Source organism: Euleptes europaea, chromosome 11, assembly GCF_029931775.1.
Source record: "Euleptes europaea isolate rEulEur1 chromosome 11, rEulEur1.hap1, whole genome shotgun sequence".
NCBI lineage: Eukaryota > Metazoa > Chordata > Lepidosauria > Squamata > Sphaerodactylidae > Euleptes > Euleptes europaea.
The window spans coordinates 46,631,563-46,646,604 of record NC_079322.1 but is presented as its reverse complement, the minus strand read 5'-3'; the positions used below and the strand labels follow the sequence as shown (position 1 = coordinate 46,646,604).

General features: G+C 41.0%; 1 protein-coding gene and 1 non-coding gene across 3 annotated transcripts in view; both read right to left on the bottom strand.

Annotated features, from left to right (window-relative positions):
• DGKB (diacylglycerol kinase beta) overlaps positions 1-15,042 on the bottom strand; it is a 283,351-nt gene that overhangs the window by 129,671 nt on the left and 138,638 nt on the right. The window lies entirely within an intron of this gene.
• On the bottom strand, positions 11,441-11,509 carry TRNAT-AGU (transfer RNA threonine (anticodon AGU)). Its single transcript has one exon. It is a non-coding gene; the product is annotated as a tRNA-Thr (tRNA).

The window sequence follows — 15,042 nt, the reverse complement described above, 5'->3', positions numbered from 1 at the left end:
ATTAACTACCAATTATGGTGTATTTTTCCCCTAAATCTGCAAACAACTAACATACTCTGAGCATACTTTATATCTCTTTGAACTATAATTGAGAATTTGCTAAAAATGTACACTTAGCAGAAGATGGATATTTAAGTTGGCCATGAAAGCTTGTTCACAAACACTGAAGCCAAAATCTACTCTTTTATCCTGTCTATCTCGTTATCCTAAGGCGCCAAAGGATTTTCCCATCTTAGCACAGACCCGATCCAGACTTGCTTGGCTTCAACAAAGCTGATGCAACCTTTACCTTCAGGGCATGCCCTGGGCCTCCTTTAACTGGGCAACACCCAGTTATTATAGCATTATTCTCCCATTTATCCTCACAACTACCTGTGGAAAAGGCAGAGAAAGCTGCTTCCCTAAAGTTATTCAGAAGAAGAAGAGTTGGTTTTTATTCCCGGCGTTTCTCTACCTTTATGGAGTTTCAAAGTGGCTTACAATCACCTTCCCTTTCGCTCTCCACAACAGACACCCTGTGAGGTAGGTAGGGCTCAGATCTCTAAGAGAGCTGTCACTAGCCCAAGATCATCCAGTAGGCTTCATGTGTAGGAGTGGGGAATCAAACCTGGTTCTCCAGATTAGAGTCCACCGCTCCAAACAATCACTCTTAACCACTACACCATGTTGTAGGGGAGCTCACCACCTCCCTCTTGTGCCATGGAGGACAAGAGATTTGAAGCCCTCTAGATTAGAGTCTGCAGCTCATGTGGAGGAACGGGGGAATCAAACACAGTTCTTCTGATTAGAGTCCGTCAACCATTACACCATTTGGTTCTCTATTTTCAGTGGGCTTCATGGCACCCAGCAATAAACCCAACGCTACCTAGACAACAACATCTACCCTAATTCATAGTTAAACCCTCAACACAACACTACATTTCATCCAAAAGAAGGGACACTCAAATAAAAAAGACATACATACACAAAGCTTTCTAGAATGAAGGGCACGCATGTAATATTTGGCTTATGTTACCACAAAACACATAGAAACAGAAGCATTTTAAAGAAGCACTTGCCACATTTTCTTTGTACGAATCTATCACCCTTTAAGGGGTCGTTACCATAGTACAAAATGTAAGGGTAATCAGCCAGGAAGCGTTCAAAAAAAGTTTAATAACATATGCAATATGTAAAAGGTAAATTGTACATAATCTAATTTTCAAGGAGCAATACCAATAGTTTCTGAAATGAGAAATTCCCTAAGATTCAAACATTATTTATAGATGTCTACAAGATGGTACTTGCTCTAAGGAAACACATCTTGAAGCCAGTGTTTTATTAGTTACAATTCAAATGTGAAGATTATTGTCACATTTTACAATAAAAGGTGAAAAATGCAAAACTCAAAATTGTCATGTATAGTGAGGAGTGTTTCATTAGAACAAATTGTTTTACTACAGGGGGAAAGCATAATCCTAAAAGCTATACTTATAGAGAGTATAACTACTGTTCCCTTTATAATGGAATCCTCAAACCTATCACAAAAGATTCAAAGAGCTGACTCTCATCCTTACTGTCTTCAGCATCATTCACTACACTGTGATGGAGGTCCAGAGAAGCACACACAGCTAGAAGGCAGCATCCCAAACTTCCTTTTAGCTACTACCTTAGTCTCCCAAAAACCACTGAACTGGATCCTACTAACTGTGAACTAAAAGAATTTATTGAATGGTTCTCTCCCCCTTCATCCTGAAAACTCCTGTGTGCTCTCAAAAGATTCTTCAGAAGGTCAAGGGGCCTTCAAGATTGGGATGTGGTGCAGGGACTGAAGTAAGAAGGGGGAATGAGCATCATCTATATATCATCATCTATATAGCTGTTTCTCAAGTATGAGCAGTTCTGTGCATAGCTAAATACACAGATCAAGCACACATTGAGAGAAAATAGATTTTTCTCCAGACTTGGGGGACCCTCCAGATTTGCAGAAAAATTCCCATTTTTTGATATGCTGTGTGTATGTATGACTACTGGGGGGGATCTTAATATTCAGCTCCTTCAATAGGTAGTTGTCATGAGCTTCAAATAGCTCCAAAGCCCAGGACTGTACAAGTAAGAGGAAAAGAGGTTGTGGAACTAAAAAGAAAGGCAGATTATCACATCCATAGTGTGATGCTCATGTACCAGGACCTGAATTACAGTCTAATGATAAATCAGTCTTGCCATTACTTGTGAGTACATATCAACCAAAAACAATTCCAAAGCTGGAGGTAATACAAAATGATGCGTCCACTCCACCATCTTTGGGAATTTCTGTGTGTGTGTGTTAAGTGCTGTCAAGTCGCTTCCGACTCATGGAGACCCCATGAATGAAAGTCCTCCAAAATGTCCTATCTTTGACAGCCTTGCTCAGATCTTGCAAACTGAAGGCTGTGGCTTCCTTTATTGAGTCAATCCATCTCTCGTTGGGTCTTCCTCTTTTCCTGCTGCATGACTTCAACTTTTCCTAGCATGACTGTCTTTTCCAGTGATTGGGAATTTACCTTATGCTAAATCCAAGTGTGAGAGGAAGGCAGCATGGTATAGCCCAATCTTATCAGATCTCGGATGCTAAGCAGGGTCAGTAATGGAAAAGGAGACCACCAAGGAAGCCTCTGCAGAGGAAGGCAAAGGCAAACCACCTCTGCTTTTCACTTGCCTTGGAAGCCCTTTGCTGGGGGTCACCATAAGTTGGCTGCAACTTGACAGCACAAATCCAAGTGTTGGGATCTGAAACAACTTCCACTAAGTGTTAAACTTTTTAGATTGATGGCTCATGCGGTGCTAGGACTACAGGAACAACGGAATATTTCATGTAGCTCCATTCAACCTACATGACTAAGAGCAGTTCAATATCTTCACTTCTGAGATGATAAAGTCTGCACATGAAGATTTTGCCACCTTGTTTTTATGTGGAGAAGCATTAGGTGGAGTAATGTAAAATGTTAAGATCTACTAACATATCCAAACAATAGAGATACTTGGTTGGTCCTATAATTCTTTTCAGATTCTGGAAGAGCCTTCCTCTAGCTCAGGAACCTTCCACTGGCACGAGAAGTGTTCCTTATGCAGGACAAAGACTCCACCATTTCCAGATCAGATTAAAAGAATTCATCCTACCTTTGACTCGTTGATGTGCTTTTTACATCTCTCTCTTGCTTAGTCACTTAAGTTACACGTGGGTTTCTAAAATCATTTTTTAACAGTGAAGCCAGTTTTTGTGAATTTAAAGACAACAAAATATTGTCGAAGGCTTTCACGGTCAGATTTCATTGGTTCTTGTAGGTTATCCGGGCTGTGTGACTGTGGTCTTGGTATTTTCTTTCCTGACGTTTTGCCAGCAGCTGTGGCAGGCATCTTCAGAGGAGTAACACTGAAGGACAGTGTCTCTCAGTGTCAAGTGTATAGGAAGAGTAATATATAGTCAGAAAGGGGTTGGGTTTGAGCTGAATCATTGTCCTGCAAAAAGTATCAAAGGTAATGTGCTAATCATTGTCCTGTAAGTATCAAGATAATGTGCTAATGAGGGTGTGGTATGTTAACATGGACCTATTGTATCCTGAAGTCATCTGTTAATGTGTGAAATCCAAAGCTAAACTGCATGGCTATTGTGGACTGTAGTCTTTGTTAGTCTGGAGGTTTTCAGGACAGGAAGCCAAGCCTTACTCATTCTTAAACTCTCTTCTGTTTAAACTCTTTTCTGTTAAAGTTGTGCTGATGTTTATGAATTTCAATGGCTTCTCTGTGCAATCTGACAAAATAGTTGGTAGAATTGTCCAGTCTTTCAGTGTCTTGGAATAAGACCCTGTGTACTGTTTGTGTCAGTCCATGTTCAGCCACTGCTGATTTCTCAGGTTGGTCAAGTCTGCAGTATCTTTCATGTTCTTTTATCCTTGTTTGTATGCTGCGTTTTGTGGTCCCGATGTAAACTTGTCCACAACTGCAAGGTATACGATATACAGAGGTGAGGGGTCTCTTTTGTCTTTTGCTGATCGTAGCATCTGTTGTATTTTCTTGGTGGGTTTAAACACTGTTTGTAGGTTATGTTTTTTCAAAAGTTAAAAGAACACTTCAGGATAAAATGGTTCCATATTAACATACCACACCCTCATTAGCACATTATCTTCATACTTACAGGACAATGATTAGCACATTACCTTTGATACTTTTTGCAAGACAATGACTCAGCTCAAACCCAACCCCTTTTTGACTATATATTATTCTTCCTACACACTTGACACTGAGAGACACTGTCCTTCAGTGTTACTCCTCTGAAGATGCCTGCCACAGCTGCTGGCGAAACGTCAGGAAAGAAAATACCAAGACCACGGTCACACAGCCCGGATAACCTATAAGAACCAATTAAAGACAACAGTCTAATGTGTAGAAGCACTTTTATTTGTTCGTTTGATTTATAACCTGCACCCTCTTGGACACGGAGCGGCTCACAACACACACAACACAGCATCAAAACTTAAAATAGATATTAAAATCGATAAATACAAATAAATGCAATAAAACAGATTCTAATTAAAATTCAATCGGTCATCAGCTCTGGAACAAATCTAGACAGCCAGCCAGCTCACCCATTCTCTTGGTTAATTAAATACTGCCCAAAACAAGGCAGCCTTGCATGCCCTACTGAACCTTAATAGATTCTGCAGGGCATGAACCTCCTTGAGGAGCTGGTTCCAGAGGGCAGGGGTAGCCACCAAGAAGGCCCTTGCCCTCGTGGATGACAAACAGGCACCAGCAGTATTGAGGACTGAAGGGGGAGAGGGGGTCATATTGGGTGAGGTGGTCCTGAAGGTATGAGGGTCTTTAGACTGTTTAGGGCTTTATAGGTCAAAACCAACAGCTTGAATTGGCACTGGAAATGAATTGGGAATCAGTGCAGCTGCCGCAAGATTGGAAAATTGCTCTCAAGTGCTCAAAGTCATTAGGTATTCTTCAAAGTTTACAATGCCTCGATCTTTGCTCTAGGTTATCAAAAGACATAACGTACTATTCAAAATGCTATTTGAATAAAGAGAGACTTTAAATTTCAAGCAGCATAGTTTAACAGCATTTTCCTTCAGGTCTGTAAGCTTGTCTCTCCCTTTTTATTTTTATTAAAATACTAAACCAAGGGCATTAAGTAGCTATTGATTTAACTTTATAATACAAGAATAAATCTGGGCTCACATTTGAAATCTTTATTATTTTTTTCTGCACTACAGTATATTAAATGAACAAAAGAAATTAGAAGAAAAAAGGGAGAGTGCACAGGAGCAGACTTAAAGGGTGCTTTAACATGAATGTACCGCTCTATACCATATATCAAAAAGCTGGCTCAGTCAATTTGTTTTCTTACTATAACCTCCATCACATGTGACTTTTGTCCACTTATTTACTTACTTTACTTTCACACTGAGAATCAAGGTATATTACAGAAAGAACAGTGCAATAGGTCTATGATTACAAAGTTAAAAAACAATACAAACAGCAAATTTTCTAAGGCAAGGTATACTATAAATAACTGCAAAAAGAGGAACTACAAAGGTAGAAGATAATGCCATAAAACAATAAAATACTACAAACCTATCCCATTATAAAGGTGCACTCCTCAACTATTCCTTTCTACTACAGTTCGAATCCCTTCATAAAAATGACCTATTGAGCATTTCAATTTAGCACATTCTGTAGAACGATAGAACAGTGGGCATCTTCCTGATCAGGCAGGCTGTTCCACAAGGTGGGAGCCACTACAGAGAATACACATGAATAGACAGTAGCCAACCTTATCAATTTGAAGGTGGCACCTTCAGAAGGTTTTCCTCCGACAAGCAAAACTGTCACAACAGAAGATGAGATCCTCAGGTATGTGGATCAAGGTCATTAAGGGTTTTGTAGGTCCATGCAGGTTCGATGATCCCCAGCATAGCCTTTTTGGTGTTCAAACTGGACCCCTCCCTCTCTTTTTTACTAGGAAATGCTGGTTGAATCCAATCCATTGTACATCCCCTGAAACTCACATTTCTCAACTTCTGTCTAAAAATCAGGAGTGCAAAGAAGATCTAAAGTTGTACCATATGCTATTACCAACAACTCCTTAAAAAGCCAATTTGCATCAGCTAAAATTTTAAGCATTGTAAGCCAACACACACAAAAAAATCACTATAAGGGTTTTTCACATGCTTAACTTACTACTGATTTTCTTAGCAGTTGATCCACAAGCATTGGAATCAGTTTGAGCATGGTTCTTCTGCCCTCCCTCTACATTTTCACAGTTGTGGCCTCGGGGTTACTGCACTTTGTATTCCCAGCGACGTATTAAGAGTTTGAAAATGTTATAAAAAACATCGCTTTAAAAGGGTTTTTGGATACCATGGCTTATAAATGGTTGGAAGACGTCTTCACAGCTAAAGGGGCCAAACAAAGCGCAAACAGTATTTTTTATAACGGTTTCAAACTCTTTATACATCGGTGGGAATACAAGTGCGGTAACCCCCTCAGTTTATTTTCTTCCACATGTACCTTAAACAATGCGGATTTTTCAAGGCAGGGTATTGTCATCATCAGTGATGTCACAGCAACCCTCCCTTAACTCTACCCTCGTACCTGTATTGGCTGTGGTCAGAGCATCCAAATGGAAGTTCCGCCCTCATCCACCCTGCAGTTTTTTCCAATGAGTTGGGTTTAAGAATATTTCCCTTTAAACTGGCGAATCATGGAAAAACATGGGAAATTCTTGAGTCCTGCCAAGACTGGGCATTGTACAGATGTTCCCACATACAGTGGGAACTTTCGACAATCTATACAGGGTAAAACTCCCATGTGCAAGCACGCTTATACTCTAAAGTACTAACAAAGTACTTTCAGCTGGCTGATGAAAGGAAGAAAAAACATTTTGGGACATGATGAGAAAGTGTATAGTCATCTTAACATGGAATACAGGAGGAACTGCAAAGACACACTACACTAGCTGCAAAAAAAATCTAAGATTGCAGCAAATGCTACCAAAAAAATATTCATCTGAACATAGAAAATTAAAAAGATATAGGGTTGTGTATTCCTGTCTCACACAGTGGCCAACCAGTTACTCTGGATGGCCCACAACAGGGCACAGAGGTTGAGGCCTTCCCCTGTTGTTCCCTCCTGGCACTGGTATTCAGAGATTTACTGCCCCTGAACATGGAGGTTCCCTTTAGCTGCCATGGCTAGTAGCCACTGGTAGACCTATCCTCCATGAATCTGCTTAATCCCCTTTGAAAACTGTCTATGGCTGCCACCATCACTACACTCTTTGGCAGCCCAAAGTATTGTGATACCCTTGCATGTTTGTGCCTTTGACCTAGGAGCAAAGAGGACAAACATAAGAAAAAGCAGGGGAGAAATACATGAACACATGAAGCTGCCTTATACTGAATCAGACCATCAAGGCCCATCAAAGTCAGTATTGTCTACTCAGACTGGCAGCAGCTCTCCAGGGTCTCAGGCTGAGCTCTTTCACATCACCTACTTGCCTGGTCTCTTTAACAGGAGATGCTGGGGATTGAACCTGGGACCTTCTACCACTGAGCCACAGCCCCTCCCCGTGAAAAGCCCCTGAGAGAAACAATGGAACATACCCCATCTTTTATGCCAACTGAAGACACAGGCATAGAACAAAGGTGCAGGGCATTCTCTTTTATTTTGCTAACTGGGAAGATGTGGTGGTGAGCTGGCACTCTGACTCCTCAGGCTGCTGAAGACACACACTTTAGGACAGGGAAAAGCCTGCAACTCTCCATTTGTCATTCTGAAGGGTTGCTGCCTTGCACTTTGAGAACCTTTCATCAAGAGACACTTTTATCGGCATGAAATCAACAAACTGATAAATCAACATAGAATTGTATGGAATGAAATTACACACACACTCATTACAACTTCAAATGCAGAATGATGAATAGTTACACTGAAAACACAATCTACCAGAAACACAATAATAAGAATTATTATATTCATTCATTTAGAGAGAAGCATACCATGTGATGCGACAACTGAAATGAATTCTAATTTTGACTACTAGAACAATTAACAAAGTATTTGTGAACAAGCACCAGACCAAAATTATCTAAAGAACACATGCAACCCAGCAATTCCAAAGAAAACAACAATGGAGATTAACAAAATCTTAATTTTATTTATAGGCAGCCCTTGAACAAAAGACTGATAACTATTATCTGTAAACCAATTCATTTGAATTATTCCCTCACAACATATTCTCTGTCCAATACTAACACACCCATAGGTACATGTATCTATTTATATGTATGGGCATAGATAAACCATAATTTCAGCTAGCTATTTGCCTGGGGCCAGTAATCATTACTTCTGGGTGAGTAATTTGCCAGACTGATATGCCAAGTCAACTGTGACAGTCAGGTACATTCAAGTGGGTGGATTGTAAATATTTATAAGCTGTTACAAAGCACACAGTCAAAGATACAAGTAACATTAAAGTTATCCACCACTGCCTTGAGAATTCACACCCAAAATGACACTAAAAGTGAATGTAAACCATGAATCCCCAACCCTCCTATCTCTTTGTACCCCTAGCCTCCCCCCGCATCTCTTATTTTGTCTTTTTCTTGTTCCATGGAGGACCAGAGATTTGAAGTCCTGGTCTGAGGGAAAGATCCAGCGAGGCAAGGAGTTGGGAGCTGCTGAGGTAATTGGGGAGCTATGCATTTAATTTCAAGGCCAGGAAGAGGTACCGTATATACTCCCGTATAAGCCGAGTTTTTCAGCCCAAAAAAAGGGCTGAAAAAGCCGAACTCGGCTTATACGCGGGTCAATACGGTAGGGAAGGGGGGAACTTACCGCCATCATCGCTGCCATCGCCCGCGCGCCTTTCCCCAGCCGGCAGCAGTCTTCCTGGGCCGGCAGGAGGCCCCTGCCGGCCGCGTAGCCCACGCGCCTGGGCGCCTTTCTTCAGCTGGCAGGGGCCTTCCAGGGCCGACAGGAAGCCCCTGCCGGCCACGCCAACGCCGCCCACGCGCCCGGGCGCCTTCCTCCGGCGGGCAGGGGCCTGCCAGGGCCGGCAGGAGGCTCCATTTTAGAGCGCAGCATTGCCAGTAAAGGGAATTTCTTATTGACCCTTGGCTTATACGCGGGTCAATAAGAAATTCCCTTTTCTGGCCTCACATTTGGGGGGTCGGCTTATACCCGAGTATATACGGTAAGTAGCTGTCTAACCCAGTAGCTGAAGCTGCAGAAATAGAGGTGCAATAGGGAGATGCAGCAGAGTCTAGGCAGCAACTGAAGAGTTTTCTAGCACCCATCTCTTTCTGTGCATTTAGTGGAACTAAATGGTGTTAACGTGTCTTTCTTCCAAAGAAGGACTAGCAGAAGAGCGGAAGGGCTTTGCACTACCAAGCGAGCAACCCCACGTGCTCTGGGCTTCAAACTCAGGCCTGACAAGCCTGAAATCTTTTTCTGTTCTTGGGGTGACTATAGGGTATGGGGATCTTGAATGGTGTGCAGTCACTACTAGGATAAAACAGGGTTTATAGGTGCTATTTGCCCTGTTTATTCAACAGGGCTTACTCCCAGGAAAGTGCTCATAGAATTGCATTGTTGAATCTTTTACAGTAATGTTATGATAAACAGATATTTTATCATAATTTTAATGTTAGACTGTAGTGGACATGTTCATGGAGGACAGGGGTATTCATGACTACTAGTAAAAATGGATACTAGTCATGATGCATACCTATACTCTCCAGGATCAGAGGAGCATGCCTATTATATTAGGTGCTTTGGAGCACAGGCAGGATAATTCTGCTGCAGTTGTCTTGTTTGTGGGCTTCCTAGAGGCACCTGGTTGGCCACTGTGTGAACAGACTGCTGGACTTGATGGACCTTGATCTGATCCAGCATGGCCTTTCTTTTGTTCTTATGACTCTGTACAGAACTCACCATGGTTTTCAAATGTTGGTAAAAATTAGGAAAGGAAAAATCATAAAGACTGCTGCAGTAGATGAAAACGATGTAATAACTGCTAACGGATGATATTATTTAAATACAAGTCTACCAAAATCCAATGGTTCAACTGCAAGGTTGTTGTAGGTGTATTTAGAAACCAAGGGTGTAGTGCTGTACAAAACCTTTCCACTTGTCAGGGATAAATGTTGCTTAAGCTGTTGCAAAACAACCTTTGTGCTGCAGAAGTTAAAGTTGCAACAGAGGACTGGCTGTTCCATGGGATTAAACCATTTTACATTCCACTATAGCTGTTTGAGGGGATTGGGGCTTACAGTAAAGTGTGAAATCTTGACAATATTCTATAGCACAAATACCATTCCCTTTGAGTGGAGCTTCCCACTTTGAAGAATGAGATGTAAATGTGTTTAGTTATGTGAGCATCCTAATGCAAAAGCATGAAAAACAATATGACTGAATGATGCTACTTCTAAAAATGCAAACTATGATCAAGTCCAAAACAAAGTTTTTATTTGCATAGAAGTGATACATGTTCTGAAACAACATAAGCAATTCAAATGAATTTTCATACAAGCAGGAACTGAAAAATGATTTTTTATAATATAGTACAGACATTTAAAAACAATGTGTCTTAACTGCCTCCAACTTTTTAAGGTTAAAGTTTATTGGGAGAAGAAATACAAAAATATTGACATTATATTTTCGTTGCTATGGAAAGGTCTATAAGTAAGATCAGTGAATCTTTGCACACACACAAAAGAGAAAATGTTGTGCAAATGTTAAGAGTTTCTGACTAGGACTCGGGAGAACTGGGTTCTACCAGTTTGGGCCAGTCACATTATCTCAGCCTAACAACCCATAGGGTTGTTGTCAGGATGAAATGGGGGGGATGGGAATGCTGCTTCTTGGAAGGATGAGAAAAATGAAACAGACACACAGATTGGTTATTCATGGGTACCTCCACTCATGTTCACCCCCAGTCTGTCTCGGTTGTTCCTTGGAGTTATGCATGAGTTTTCCGTCCATTAGAGATGACCTTGTGGCCAGCCCTCACAAATCCTGGGACTTCCCATCCCTCTATTAATCCGATTCTTCCATCTCCCCTGAACTCAGCCCGCTTGAAATCTCCATGCATAAAACAAAGCGCAGCACAAGGAAGCTTGGGGGAGGGATGTTTCTCTCTCACAGAAAGAACTACAGCCAATTACAAAGCATGTCAAGAGGCCAGGCCTGTTCTTTATGAGCAGAAGAAAGGCATTTAGAAACAAGGCTTGGGTCCCCCCGCCCCAATTCATTTTAGGGAGCTCCTTTTTGTTTTTGGGTTTCATGAAGCTGCCTTATATTGAATCAGACCCTTGGTCCATCCAAGTCAGTATTGTATACTCAGACCAACAGGGGCTCTCCAAGGTCTCAGGCAGGAGTCTTTCATATCACCTGCCTGCCTAGTCCCTTTAACGGGAGATGCCGGGGATTGAACCTGGGACCTTCTGCATACTAAGCAGATACTCTACCACTGAGCCACAGCCCACTACATAGTGCCATTTCAAGGGGCAGGGACTCACAAGCTTCTTGTTTTGAGACTGCTGGTGCATAGATTCCAGAGAAGAAAGTGTGGGTCCAGCAAGCAATGAAGCTCAGGTAAAACTCCCATGCATAAGCAACACAGAAAACAATGAATTGATCCCTATAGAGAGAGTTGTGGAAATTAAAACAAACCTCTTCAAATGGCACAGAATGGGTGATGTATGAGGTACAGTTTAGTAGGGCTGTTGAAAAAAAAATCGGTACAGTTCAACTTCGGCAAACCGCCGAATCGGGGGAAATTCGGCGCTTTTTTGGTTCGGAACGAACCAAATCGACAGCCCTACAGTTTAGTCGATTGTTAGATCCTCAAAAACCTTGGTGCAAAGAGGGCTGGGGTGCACATGAGGAAAACAGCATCATTCCCCTTCCTCAGACACTGATTGTATTTGGGTTCTCTTTTGTGCAAGTAAAAAATCTCAACTGGGAGACATGTATTTGTGGAGCATCTACTTTTGCAAGCAACTGAAAACCCCAATGTGCAGAGGCTTCGTGCACATTGAGGACCTTAGACATGCAGCACTGTCAATATAATCCAGACCTCAGGAGCAGCCCACGATTCCTTTGCAGCACCATATGCATACTAGGAATGCCCCTGTGCATCTGGACATGATATAGAAATGGAAGCCACTTTGGTGCCATTCAGTAATGCCTCTAGTTGTCAAACTCAGTATGGCCACAGGTAGGTTGCTCTAGCTCAGACTGCACTGAAAGTCTGGTTTAAAACTGGCTGGTGGCACCATGTTCTAACAGTGTTTGTGGCTACTGTTTTCAGTGGTCACTACTTTACCAGGTCATTCTGGAACAAAGAAAGAGCTGGAAGAAGCCTACCAGGACATTTATATCAGGGCCTCCCAATGCACACCGGGTGCTAAACAACAGCTGCTACTGCATATGAGTGAATCCAACCGAATTTTCTTCTAGCTCTTAGGTTATTATACAGACCCCTCCTCGATCCAACATGCTCAGGTTTATGGCGAACCAATGCTCTTTGTGCAACAAATATAAGTGATCTGTACTACTGGTGATTTCCCCCCCCCCCTTTCTTTAAGTTCTTGGTACAATCACAGTTGCTAGTGTCAGTAAGTTCTCGGTACATGGACAGTGTCAGTAACAAGTTGTTCCAAGCTCTGCCTTTCCCCTTTGAACAAGTTATTTCTTCCATGTGATGGTTCACTCTTTGAAAGCGCTGATTTAACCAGAGGTGTAGATATATAGGTAAAGGTAGTCTCCTGTGCAGGCACCAGGTCATTACTGACCCATGGGGTGATATCACATAATCACATGTAGATACCGCCAAATTCATTAGAAAGGGGACAGCAGTGATAGCTTTCTGTATTGTTGCCTGTCCTCTTCCTGTAGATACCCGATTATAAAATACCATTTCTTAGAAAAATTAACAGCTAAGTGCCATTGATTATATTAATAACAGAACATACAGCTGACACTTCAGCATCCGCCTCAGGTGGTGGGGGACACACGCACTGAACTACTCAAAGCTACCCAAGTAATGAAAATATGTTGCTAGCCTGATATCATCATGAAGAAAATTACATTTTATTGATGTTGGCCTATAGCATATGGATCTGTTATGAATCAACAGTTTGTCCTTGTAGAGAGTATGCTTGGCAATTTTTAATCGGAGCAAGAAAATATGCTTAACACTAAGGAGCCTCTGGATTTGTCAGCCAGTGGTACATATTATGGTTCCCCTTTGCTGACAGCAAAGGCCTGTCAAGTTGACATCTATTATTTAAGGGTGCACTCAAAGGCAATCACCGACACAATAATTTGGTTCTGTTCTAGAGATTAAGAAGTATCATTCCCCCAAAGGAGCAATAGATTAAAGCTATATATTTAAGTTCTATCACCGCTGATGTTTCATAAGTAACTCCTAAAAGTAAAAGTGAACAATGGAGATTAGTCTGGAACTGCATCATAAACTTAAGTTTACTTTTGCAAATGCTGTATTCGGTGGTTGAGAAAATGTATGAGAATTTCTGGAATGGATGAGTACATGGCCTGTGTATGTATGTATATATGAGTCATTTTCAATTCTCTTGCATTTACTTAACAAGTTTTCTAAATGTGATTTGGTGTTGGCATCAAAGATATCTACCACAGTTGTTTTGAAATGATTGAATGTTATCTATCTAAACAACTAGCAGTGTCTATGTACATAACTGGCTTGGCCCTGGGTGAAACACAAGGAAGTTAGTATGGCTTCCTCCCCACCCCATTACAGTCATGGAGTAAAAATGAAGATCCATCTTAGTCTTTATACGTGAGAAACTTTCATGAAAGTAAAGAAATGCTTAGTGAGAGAAGAACAAAAACATATTTATCTAATGTTTGCTGTATCTTGCTATGCAGTATGCAGTATGCTGGATAAATGTTAACTGAAAATGCATGGATTGAGTGTGATCTATGATCATCATCGTTGCAAACGTCAGTTATAAATTCTGAGGCAAAATTGTTAAACACAATGCTGCCTAGCTACGACTAGAATTCATATGCCTTATTAAAGAGTATATTGTACTTTTAGAATATTAACTACAAACATGACCTGTCTTGAAGTAAATTCAGTGTTGGGCAGAAGGGGTGGTGGCAGCACAGCTTTGTATAGGTTCATCATTTCTCTTTTTCTCTTCCCTTCCTAAAGTAAAGCAAGACCTTAAATGTAACCCATAAATATATATGTTTGTTTACAGGTTATGTGCATGAAGTAATCAGTGTTTTGAAGAGCCTCTTTCTGTAGATGTTAAATGCGCTGACATTGGCACAAAACAAAAGCACAAATATGACTGACAAAAATGTCTAACACAAAGCCAGCAAAACATCAGTCAATAATGTGTACAGCAACAGGCAAAGATGTATGTTCTGATTCTGTATTCAGATAGAAGTTCTGTTGAAATTAGAGTTCTTTCCAAATAAATGCATTTATGTTTGCCATGCCAGGGCTTGTTCAGCCCACAAGCTTTCTGAATCAGGAGGATGAATTTGTGATGCAAAAATCTATGGGATGTTTCAGGTTGAGAACACTCCACAATACAAATACTCATGTGTGATAGTATGTATGAAGAGCAAAGACTTTCTGTGTTTTGCTCTCAGTATACAGGGCATGCAGGGTGAAAGGAAACCCTCTCTTTAAAATGTACCAATTTTACTTAAGCAATTTCTGAGACTATAAATGGGCAAGTATACTAATGTGAAGAAGTATAACCTAATTTCACAGAAATATTTCTGACAAATATTCTGCATGCCCTTTGGAAATGAGAATTCTTGAGGATCTTACTTTTTTTTCAAATTCCCTCTCAGTATCTATAGAGGGCATAAGGGCCAGAACTATATATTTTTGCAATTAATTTCCTTAAGATAATGTTAAAGCATCAGGTTCTTTAAAATATAGATGAATTCCAAGGTGAGCAGGCTAGCAGATGTTATTAATGGCATATGATTTATTGTGACATGAAATCT